Consider the following 11,565-nt stretch of genomic DNA (forward strand, 5'->3'; position numbering starts at 1 on the left):
ATAAATAAAATCTTTAAAAAATATATATATATATATAGTGTGTCTTTGAACACAGTCTTATGTATATCTCTGTTAGATCAAGTTTGTTAATGAGGTTGTTCAAACTTTTTATATACTTATGGCTTAAATTTCTATTTATTCTAATAATTATTGAGACAGAAATTTTATTCCCTTCCACTAGGGTTATGTGTTTTTCTATTTCTCTGTATATTTCTTTTATTTTTATTTATTTATATTTTCATCTTTTTTAAAGAAGATTTTGTTTATTTCTTTGACAGAGAGACACAGCGAGAGACGGAACACAAGCAGGGGGAGCGGGGGAGGGAGAAGCAGGTTTCCCGCTGAGCAGGGAGCCCGATGCGGGGCTCGATCCTGGGACGCTGGGCTCATGACCTGAGCCAACAGCAGCTGCTTAACTGACTAAACCACCCAGGTGGCCCTCGGATATTTTTTCTTAACCACACTTTCTTCTTTCTCCCGTTTGATAACACGAATGTGAGCCCTTTTATCGCGGCGCAGGTCCCCGCGTCTCTCTCCGTGTTGCCATCTCCTCTTCCTCTTTGTGATGCCGAATGAATCGTGGCCCGTGATCTGTCCCAGGTTCGCGGCCGCCTGCCTCGGTCGTCTTCATTCCACTGTTGAGTCCTCTCATGAGGTTTTTATTTTCGTTGTTGTCTTTTTCTATTTGCAATAATTCCATTTGATTTTTCTTTATATTTTCTATTTATTTTTTAAAAAGATTTTATTTATATATTTTAGACGGGGGTGGAGAGGAGCAGAAAGGGAGGGAGAGGGGGGGAACCTCTAGCCGCCGCGCGCTGAGCACGGACCCGGGCGCAGGGCTGGATGCCGTGACCCTAGAGGTCGTGAGGCGGACGCTTAACCGACGGAGCCCCCAGATGCCCCCACATTTTATATTGCTTGGCTTTCCATTTTCTCAGGAGTGTTTGCTCGTACTGGTTGAAGCCTTTCTATAACAGCTCGTCTTGTCAGAGAACCCAGTGCCTGTTGTTTCGGCGACTGTTACCTCTGCACATTCCAGCTGAGGTTGTCGTGGTCCTTTCTTTGCTGGGTGGCTTTGGATTGTATCCTGCACACAGTGAACACTATGTTCCGAGACCCGGGGACCGTTCTGGTTTTTTTTTTTTTAAGATTTTATTTATTTATTTATTTGTCAGAGAGAGCGAGAGCACAAGCAGGCAGAGAGGCAGGCAGAGGCGGAGAGAGAAGCAGGCTCCCCACCAAGCAAGGAGCCCGATGTGGGACTCGATCCCAGGAGCCTCGGATCAGGACCTGAGCTGAAGGCAGGGGCTTAACCGACTGAGCCACCCAGGCGCCCTGACCCTGGGACTTTCTAAGTCACGGAGAATGTTGATACACGTCATTGTACTGGGCGTGTGACTCACTGGAGTTCGTGCTGACCTCCATCCGACCTGCGAGGTGCTCTTCGGGTCTGTCCCCGGGTGCTCCAGCCCCTGGGACTGGGGCAGTGGCCGCTGTGCTCTCCTACAGTCGGTGGCGGGCTGATGAGGGCCAGGCGCAGCCCACGGTAACGCCCGGAGATCGCACGCAACTTTCTCAAGTCACTTTTCTTAGTTACCCTTTCTGCAGTCTCGCCGATACTTTCCAGCTTCCTGGAGCTTCTCTTTTCGAGCATTTTCCCAGAAATCTATTTTACATTCCTCCTTTTTTTTTTTTTTTTAAGATTTTGATTTATTTATTTGAGAGAGAGAGAGAAAGTGTGCGCACGCACCCAGAGGGGGAAGGAGAGGCAGACTCCCCGCTGAGCAGGAAGCCCGATGCGGGGCTCCATCCCAGGACCCTGGGAACACGACCAGAGCCGAAGGCAGACGCTCAACCAGTGGAGCCCTCAGGGGCCGTGCTCCGTACTCCTGACGACTGCACCTGTGTCCTAGGCCCCGTGGGAGGAGGACGAGGACATCAAGCAACAGTGATTTGCTCAGCTTTGGGGGAGCAGAGTCCCTGAGTTAGAGCAGGAGACGCTCTGTCCTACAGCGCTAGGCTTCTGGAGTCTGTTGCTGCTGTCGCCACCACTGGGTTACGTGGGGCCGAGGCCTGGGAAGAAAGAAAGGAAAAAGTGAGAGCAGGACGTGCCCCTCCTCACGGGGCACCGGGGAGCCCTTTCCCACTCCTTGAGCAGAGACCGGAAGGCGTCTCCCGGAATGATCTCTCTTCGCACCCATGCCCAGGTCCAGGTTTGGGAATGAATTTAATCCATGCTGGGAAACAAGAGAAACTCACCACCAGTTTGGTGATGCTCTAAATTCTAGTTCTTTCCCCCAATCTCCCCGCTACCGCTCACCTTCCAGAACCCTTAAATAGCCACTGCGTGCTTTGGGTTCAGATCTCACAGCTGCGTTTGAACAGAAATGGCCCAGGGCGGGGTGGGGGGCGCGGTAGGGAGGGATGGCTTACTCCACTTCACCCAGACCAGAGATCTCTGTTGGCGAGGGTTTTTCCAACCTTAGCAGAGTTTCCACTTTTACTTAGGTTTTTGGCCTGGTAGGTCTGCACCTATGCTTGCAGTGTTTTTCTGTTTTGTTTTGTTTTTCATTTCCTGCGACAGACCCTGAACTGGTACAATGCTACGTCCGAGCGTTGTTGGGCTTCATATAACCTTCATGTACATTTTGAACTTTGGTTTTGAGAAACATTCAAACGTACAGAGACGCTGTAATCGTAGTGACTTCGCCCATGCTGTTCCCTCGTCCAAGACTGCTCACTTCCTGGCGGTCCCTTCGCCGCGGCCGCACAGGAAGGAGCCAGCACGACGCTTCCCCGAGCATCAGGCACCCGTCCCCCCCTGTCTGCCTTAGTGCCCCGGGGAGGGGCGAGCCTTCGGGCCATTCGGGGGGAAGCAGCCAAGCGAGTGGCTGGGGTGCGCATGAGAAGTCCCCCCTGACTCGCCTGTCTCCCTCAGCCTTCAGATTTGGGATGTCCCCCGGCCCATTGTCCCGTTTGACTGAAATGACAAACTACACTTAGTGAGCAGAACCAGATCGGAGTCAGCGTCCCGGAAGCCGCAGCCTTCACACCGAGGTCAGACCCGAATCAGTTCCCAGACCCCAAATCCTTGCAGCCAAGGAGAGGCTGGGTGTCCCTGGGGAAGAATTCTGCACTAGCCCGGGAGGCTTGACATTTCCCCCTGGGCTGAAGGGGACCTGCAGCCGCACGTCCCGGCCTGCGTGCTGGGACAAGGCAAACACTCGGACCTTTAGGGGACCCCTCGCACCCTGGGTCTGGACCAACACTAATCAGGACAGAGGCCTCCCTGGAAACCAGCCCTGCCAGCACCTCGATCTTGGACTTCCAGCGTCCAGACTGCGAATAAGTGTCCGCTCTCCTAGCCCCCCGGTCGGCAGGGCTTTGATACGGCGGCCTCAGCGGCCTGAGACGAGTATAGTCTCAGCACATCTGAAACATGCGCATAAGTTGCCTGAGCAGGCCCCTTCCCTCACCGGCACCTTTAGTGTTCCGGGAAGCGCCCTAAAAGCTGCCGGCCGACGACCGAGGACAGATCCTGGTGCGCACGTGGTCCTGCCATGACCGCCCGGCTGGGCGAGGAGGACCCTGTCAGGGCACCGCAGGAACCGACCCTAACAGGGGCAGGGGGAGGGGGCGGGGAGGTTAAGCCCACCCAGTGGGCATTTGCGAGCAGCATGTTTGGTTATCTGCTCTCCTCGGAAGGAGGGCGAGCTGAGAGCTTCGCCGACACGAAGACCAGGCCCGGGAAGAACAGCTGCAGAGGCTCAGGGCTAAGGAGGTCTGGGAAGGAGCAGGTGCACGGACGGCCCTGTGGAGTGGGCTCGCATGTGACCGTATCCACATTCCGCTCGCACGCTCAGCACGTGTCCCTGCTGAGAGCCAGGTGGAGACCCGTTCCGCGATGTCAGCCAGCCGCTGCCCCTCGTCTGCACAAAAGTTCGTGGAAGACGTGCCGGTGGCAGCATGTCGGGGTCCACACCAGCCTAACGACCCCCATCACCCCAACCCACTGCAGGGCCTGTTGCCCCGGCTGTCGGCCGCTGAGACCTTCGCAGAGCCATGCCGCACGCCCCAGGGTCCCAGCCCTCGGGCCGCAGGTTGATTCCATCGGACCTGATTGCAGGAAAGGCTCACCTGGGGGTGGTTTTCTATGCAGTCCGCTGGGTTTCCGGCACGGCTGTGGTCTGGAGACCTACCGAGTGCTCTCTCTCCTCTTTCACACCAGCCTCTCTCCCCCACCGCCTCTGCCTCTGACCAAGGAACCAAAGGCCTGCAGCAAGGGGCTGACCTTGTGGGACCCCCAAGTCTTACTCTGTCACCCAGACGGCCGAGCGCGTTGGACTGCATCATTTCAAGGTGCCGCGGGGTGTCCGGTGGGAGAACGGCCTTCATCCCCGAGTCCTGTGCTATCAAATGCGTTCTCCGCTAACCACCAAGGCATGGTTCTGGCTTTCCTGCGGCCACAGCGCCGGCGTTCAGGAAGAAGGGATAAAGGCCAGGCCCCTCTCCCCAGCGCCAGGAATCCTCTACGCTCTCCAGGCACAGAACTTTGCGATCTGCGGGTTTGTGAGTCTGGGTGCGGGAAAAGGAATGTCCTCCCTGAGGGCTCTTGAACCCCGTGCCTAGGTTTTCACAGGATACGACCCGGCTGCCACCTTTATGAGCTCAGTGAACCCCTCCAGCGACCCTAAGAGGGGCCCTTCACAGTGAGGGCCCAGCCCCGGCGCGCGCCCAAGTGGCGGGCCGGGCCCCGAGGCCAGCAGCCCCGCGCCAGAGCCGGGCACGCGGTGGAATTGTGGGTCCGGAGCCGCGCGCCGGTGGGACCGCGCCCCGCAGCGCTCCGAGGAGCTGTCCCCTCTCCCCGCGCGGCGGAAGGCCCGGCTCGGCCGCGGGGTCCACGGTGAGGACACGCACGTGCGGCGGCGCCGGGCACCCGCGCGCGGTGGGGGGAGCGCCTGCCCCGCGGCGCCGGGCGGGTGGCGGGTCGCGGTCAGCGCCGGAGCCGCCGCCTCCCCCGCCCCGCGCTCTGCGCAGCAGCCGCGGGTACCTTCAGCCGCAGCGCCGCCCGCTTCCGCGCACCGCGACCCGCTCTCGCCCGGAGCGACGTGGGCAGAGGAGGACAAGAGGTGGGGTTGGGGTGTCGCGGGGCCGCGCCCGGCGGCGGGGCGGCGGCGGGGAGCGTCGGGGGAGGGCCGGGTGCGGGGCGCCCGCCCGCGGTGACGCGCGCCCCCCGCCCGCCGCAGCGCCTCCGCAAGGGCCGAGCGGGGCCGTCGGACGCCGCCCGGAGCGCGCCGCCCGCGGGGAGCCTCGGTGAGCAGCCGCCGGCCGCCCCCGGCCCCCGCGCGCCGCCGAGCCGGGCCTCCGCGCTGCGCCCGCGCCTGGCACCGTGCGTCCCGGGCCCGGGCGCCCTGCGCGGTGGGGTGGCGGGTGGCCGGTGGCGGGTGGCGGGTGGCAGCGCCCTCGCGTCCCGCCCGCGGCCCGGGGGTGGCCCGGGGTGGAGTCCGGAGGCGGCGGGGGTGGGGGGCAGGCGCCGCAGAGTGACGTTCCGCCGACCGGGTCCCGCGGCCGGGCCGCCCCTGCTTGCGGCGGGGGGTCCTCTCTGCCTCTCCCGGCGACCCTCGCAGGCCATCGGCCACTTGCGTCCGCCGCGCACGACCCCGGAACTCCGGGGAGCGGCGGCAGGCGCGCGGGCCTCTGTGGTCACGGGGACGCCGGCCCTGGGTGGGCGCGCAGGTGCTGGCGGTCCAGGGGTCCGGGCGACTTGGGCGTTTCCGCGTCGCCGGCTGAGCTGCGCCCCCTCCCCCCTCGGTGTCTGGTGTTTGATTTCACGTTCCTGTTTCCGGGGGTGGCGGCCGAGCTTTCCGAGGCTCCCAGCATCCAAGCCCACAGAACGGAGGGTTTGATGGGGGTCAAGAGCCAGAGGGAGGCAGGGCCTGGACAGTTTTCCTAGAAAACACCCCCGGCCTGTCCCTTTGACCTTGTCCCTTGGGACAAGCAGGATCGGCAGAGGAGCCTGTCCTCTTGCTGCCGTGAGGTTCCCTGAAGGTTCTCTGTGGCATGTCGCCTGCGAACACAAGGATTGGTGGTGGCCGGCAGAGCAGCAGGGACCAGCAGCGTCCTCTCTGACTTGGGAGCCACAGAGGGGGCAGGGGGCTGGCGGGTGCTGGGAGAGCCTGGGCCGGGGGAGAAGGCAGCAAGCGCGCTGTCTGCCAGGGTTTGGGGTTAGAAGGAGGGGGGCACGGGACCCTACAAGCCCCTTCACCGCCTTTCTGAAGGCCGATTTGTGCTCAGAAATCAAGACTTGCTCTGGCAACTGCCTGCAGGGTTTTTCCCCCGACATGAATGACACAGACCTGTTTCCTCCCTTGTCACTTCCGTACTAAGGAGTGTTATGTTCCCTTTAGCCGTGCTTCCAGGATAGGCCAGCACAGCACGGATATGATGTGCTTTTAGGATCAAGGACCCCGGCCCAGCCCCGTCCACCCTGGGCTCCCGCACCCAGGTCGGGGGCTGCTCTGTGGCTGTGAACAGTACCACCAGTAGCCCCAATTGGGTGGGGTCTTCCCCACCCATGGGGAAGGGAATAAGCAGCCCAGCACCTTACTCCTTCCCTAGACACACCTAATTTCTCCCAAAAAGAATATGGTTGGGAAGAAGGAACTCTTATAATGGCGCCTTTCAGCTGGAGGCTGAGGGAAGTTAGGACTCCAGTTCTGAATAGGACTTTGCAGCCATCTGATGCATCCCTGTGCATGCTTCGAAAATTCATTTCTACTGAGAAGACTTGCACAGGCGTGACTATGGCCTTTATTGTCAGTAGTGACAGTGGCTGCTGAGAACTGGGTCCCGAGGGCAGGATGGAGGGGCTGGCGGCCTCCCGGTCAGTTAGGTGCCCGGGGCCACAGGCATGTTCCTGAGCTCTCCGCTGCCATATGCCTGCTGCCCCGGGAGCCCACAGGGTCCGCCTTTCCTGGGAACAGTGGGTGGCATCATGACCAGTGAAGTCCAGGCCTGGGCCTGTAGTCCCCTTGCTCTGAGTTCTGATGCTGCACGATCTGTGAGGTTGTGACCAAGGGCATAGCACTGAAAAACAATGTTGAAAAAGAGGAAACAGTGATGATAAAAACTCACCGTGCTCACGCCAGGCACTGTTCTGATTTCTCTCCCTGTGTTCAGGGCCGTGAGCATGACTTGGAGAGGAGGGATGGGCTGCAGGAGACCCGGACCCATCTTGAGGCAGGTGGCGGAGGTGCCATCATCAGCGGGGGCGGGGGGAGGACCAAGCCGGGACTACATCCTCAAGGACTCTACAAAGGATGAAATGACAATATCGTCTAGAAATGAGGAACCCAAGACCCAGAACGGGCAAGGGTCTTGTCCCAAATTAAGATCTGTTAGTCCTGGCTCATAAGAGCCCTCCCCTGCAACCAGGATGCGTCCTCAGCTCTGCCCTGCCCTCCCATTGGATCCGAACACCCCATCTCCATACCTGCCGTGTCTCCAGTGAGGCTGAGACCCAGGCCCTTCCCACCGGGGCTCGGCCTGGACTGCGGTCACCGGTCACAGTGCTGTGCCACGGTCCAGTGTGAAGTCATCACACCGAGCCGTGTGCCAGCACTTCCTGCTAGACGGTCCTTGCTGTGGCTGGCCTCAGGGAAGGGTCGAGCCCGCTCAGCTTTCCTGCCCTGGAGAGGCTTCTCGGGTCAGCTCCGTGTCTGTGCACTTAAGGAAGCAGCCGAGGGCCTCACCTCCTAGCACCAGCATCCCTCAGAGGTCCTGTGCCGGGAGGCTCTTCCTCCGGGCATGGAGCTGGGTTAGGTGCCTTCGCGATGGACTCTCTCTTCTGCATAGTCACGTGTTGGAGCCCTGCCCCCCGTGTGATAGCATGAGGACCCCTCTGGGGGGTGATGAGGGTTGCATGCGGTCACGAGGGTGGGGTTGCCTTGGTGGGACCAGTGCCCTTCCCAGAGGAGACAGCAGAGGCTCGCTCTTTCTTTCTCTGCCGTGGGAGCACACGGTTGGAAAGCAGCTCCCTCCAGCCACTAGAGCCATGAAGAATCATTCCCGTAGACTCAGCAGCCCGGCTGGCGGCTGCCTACACCAGGGTGGCTCGAGCTCACTGGGATAGGGGCTCTTCTGCTCCCCGCGTCTAGACATCTGCCGGACTCCTCCTGACAGTCCGTGGACAGAAAACACACCCCCCAACACACTCACACACACACACAATTTGGATCACACTATAATCATTTTATAGGTCATATTCATGAGTATTTTTAAAAACCGGTGAAGAAATGATTTATCGTGTCTGCATAGTATTCAGCTGTCTCCTTAATTCTTTCCTTATACTTAGAGTTTTGGGTCGGATTTAACGGTTGGCCTTCCTGAACAGCCCCTAATGAACTTTCTTAACACATGTACGTTACTTTAGAGCTTTAGTGTCTGTGGGTCAGGCAGACCAGTGTGGGCGTGTTCCCGGGAAACTGGAGCCCCGCAGCGCCCGCCGCATCTGTACCCGCCCCACTGGAGGCAGACGGGGCAATGGCCCAGGGGCTCCGAGGAGCCACGCGCCCGTCGCGGGCTGGGGCGGGGAGGTGGGCTGATGCGCCCAGCTGCCCCCGCTGCGCACGGTTCACGTGCTTGCTGCCGACGTGGGGGCTTTCCAGGTCAGATCGGCCCTGCAGAGGCTCAGAGCACATTTTTGGGGTCCTGGTGTGGCTCGCCCTCTTCCCTGCCCTGCGTGGCCAGGCTGTGTCCTCGGTCCCCTCGGCCCACGCCCTGCCCGGGGAAGTGAGCGCAGACCCTCAGGAACCTTGAGTTCAAAGGGCAAACGCATCCCCGGCCGAGGATGTGGCACTGAGATGCCCGGCCCTGGGCTCACCGCCCCCCTCACGCCCTGGTGGAGCAGCCGGTCTGTCTCCCCTGCTCTGACGGCTCCTCTGCCGCCGTAACTTACACTGATCGTTACAATATCGGAAATTATTAGCAAAGATGGGCCCGGCCGGCCTCACTCCGCGAGTCCTCCAGACCCTTCCTCTCTGGGAATCTTCATGGTCCTTTATTTCTTAGTGTGCCTGCGTCCGTGCCTCCGACGATCAACGTGCCGGAGGCTTCTGGAATTTTCTTTTGCTTTTGTGCTCTAGTACAAGGCCTGGTATATTGAATTCTCTTGTATTATAAATGGGGGTTCTGCTGGTTTGCAGTTCCTTTTCTTTCTTTCTTTCTTCCTTCCTGGGTTGCCATGCGTGATCCCAGCTTCTCTGGGCTGGGCTCCTCGGCAATACGGACAGTTCCAGGAGGAGAACAGGGCTGCGTTCTGCCGGCCCCACGCACGTCTTTCTGGGAGCACCCGGAGGCCTCAGGTCCTCTGGACTCTGGGGTCTTCAGCAGGGACAGGGAGGAGGGGGCAGAATGTTCTCAATTGCCCCCTCCCCGGCCCCCCAGAGACAGGAGGGCAGGGCTGTTCCTGCGAGCAGGGAGGTCTCCCGCACACCTGCTCCAGGCTCTTGCTCTCCAGGTTTTCCATGACATCTGAGTGAAGATCCTGGAAGAGGAATGAAATAGGGCAAGTACGTAAGCCAGGAGGTAGAGTCAAGCTGAATTTCTTTCCCGCCGAGCGGTGGGAGGCAAGCCTTCCCCTTGCCCCATCGGCCCACCATCCCTCTCCTCGTGCTGGGGCACCTCTTGGGAGAGGGCGGGACAGCAGAGGTCTGGCTGGGGACACAGGAAAGTGCTTGTGGGATGAGAGCTGCAGCCTCGATGCTGGGCCTGGGGGCCGCTTGGACCCACTGGAGACCTCTTGGCCCCACCCAATGGCTTGATGCCATCAGACTTTCCTTCCTGTCCAACGTTTATGAGTCGCCTCGTCTGGGCCAGGCACTGGGCCCTCACTCGGGGTAGGCAGTGAACAACGGACACGGTCCTGCCCTCCAGGAGTGGTCAGTGCTCAGAAACACAGGCCTGGGGCCAGTGTGAAAGTGCGTGTGCAGTTTCTGCTGTGACCAGCGCCACCAAGATGCTTCCCAGTTCTTCAAGAGCCCCCAACCTGATGTCTCCCCTGGCTGGGGGTCCGGGGAGGCTGTCTGGAGGACAGCTGTCCAAGGGGAGGAGCAGGCCAGCCCGGGGCCTGGAGGAAGTCAGCGAGGGGCCTTGGGGGCCTGGGGTCTGGGAGCAGGCTGGACCGTCTGCTGCGGCTGTGGACGCTCGCTCAAGGCTGGGCTGCTAAAGCAGCTTGGCCCTCAGAGCCGAGGGACCCATCAGCATTTGCGGGAGACCGAGATCAGGTCATGGGTCGTAAAAGGGACCGCTTTCACTGCATTTAAGTGTGCACTCGGGGTGGTAAGTGCATAGACCTCACTTAGAACTCACCACCGCCTGGCTCGAGAGCTCCGTCACCTTGCGACCCTGAGCTCTGTCCCCACCCCCGGCCCTGATGCCGCCTGTTCTGCTGTCTGCCCGTGGGTGTGACTCCTCTAGGGACCGCTCGTGAGTGGGTCAGACGAGATTTGTCCCTCTATGACTGTCTTACTTGAGTCCGTGTGACGTCTTCCTGGTCCGTCTACACGGTAGCTGGTGTCAGGACTTCCCTCCTGGGCTTCTCCGCGCACCCGTCCACGGACGCCTGGGTCACCTCCCTGCCGTGCGTGGTGTGAGCGATGCCACCGGGACCGAGCGTTCGGACATTTCTGTGAGACGCGGCGTGTGGTTCTCCCTGGTGCGCACCCAGAAGTGGGACCGCGGGGCCGGCGGTAACTGTGTTTGCTTCTCTGGGGAAGCCCCGCGCGGGTCTCACCGCGCGTCTGGGTGGGAGGTGGCGTCACACCGTGGCTTTGACTCATTATTATTAAACACTTTACTTCCTGAATCCGTGGATGTGCCAGACTTGGTTGTTTCTGAAATCTTCAGTTCACGGTTTCTCTCACGGACACATATATGTCAATAAATGTATAAATATATATGTGTGTTCACATTATATATATATATATTTGATGTTTCTCCATTGTTTCCTTGCTTTGGGTTTTAGAAGTCTGACAGGCCTGGTTCTTTGGACTCTGGAAGGTAACCACAGGCCTTGAGCGTTTTTTTATCTAAGGTTTTATTTTTTCGTGAGAGAGAGAAGCAGGAAGGAGCAGCTGACGGGCAGAGGGAGAAGCAGAGCCCCACTGAGCACGGAGCAGGACGCGGGACTCGACCCCAGGACCCCAGACCATGACCTGAGCTGAAGGCAGACGCTTCCCTGACGGAGCCCCCCAGGCTCTGGCCTTGAGGATTTTATCTTCAGTTTAGAAATCCGGGAGTTGTGCTGGGTGCGTCCCAGTGCGGCCCGTGAGCCCCTTCTCCTGCCGGACGTTCCGGCTCTTTGTCTTCAGGAGGGGTCTTTGGAAGACCCCACGTTTCTGCTTTCCTCTTTGTTTCTCCTTCTCGGCTTGACGAAGAGTTTCTCTTTTCACCTTTTTTTCTCCCCGAAGCTCTGTGTTTGGAAGGCTGACCCCAGGGGGCCTTCGTGACGCGCTGGCCTCTGTGAGTGAGTTGGTCACTTCAGAGCTCCCCTGGCTTTCTCTT

At 59.6% G+C, this 11,565-nt stretch overlaps 1 protein-coding gene across 3 annotated transcripts in view; it reads left to right on the plus strand.

Annotated features, from left to right (window-relative positions):
- The first annotated feature begins 4,822 nt into the window (after positions 1 to 4,822).
- Positions 4,823 to 11,565, plus strand: part of JAKMIP3 (Janus kinase and microtubule interacting protein 3) — a 100,168-nt gene continuing 93,425 nt past the window's right edge. Inside the window, exon 1 of one of the 3 annotated variants that reach the window (XM_059398850.1) lies at positions 4,823 to 4,906. The gene's annotated coding sequence lies outside the window, so the exon portion shown is untranslated. Of the gene's footprint in view, positions 4,907 to 5,014; positions 5,133 to 5,245; positions 5,317 to 11,565 lie in introns of those variants that run through there. The other 2 variants (XM_059398847.1, XM_059398848.1) reach the window with 2 other exon arrangements.

Source organism: Mustela nigripes, chromosome 4 (genome assembly GCF_022355385.1).
Source record: "Mustela nigripes isolate SB6536 chromosome 4, MUSNIG.SB6536, whole genome shotgun sequence".
NCBI classification, from domain to species: domain Eukaryota; kingdom Metazoa; phylum Chordata; class Mammalia; order Carnivora; family Mustelidae; genus Mustela; species Mustela nigripes.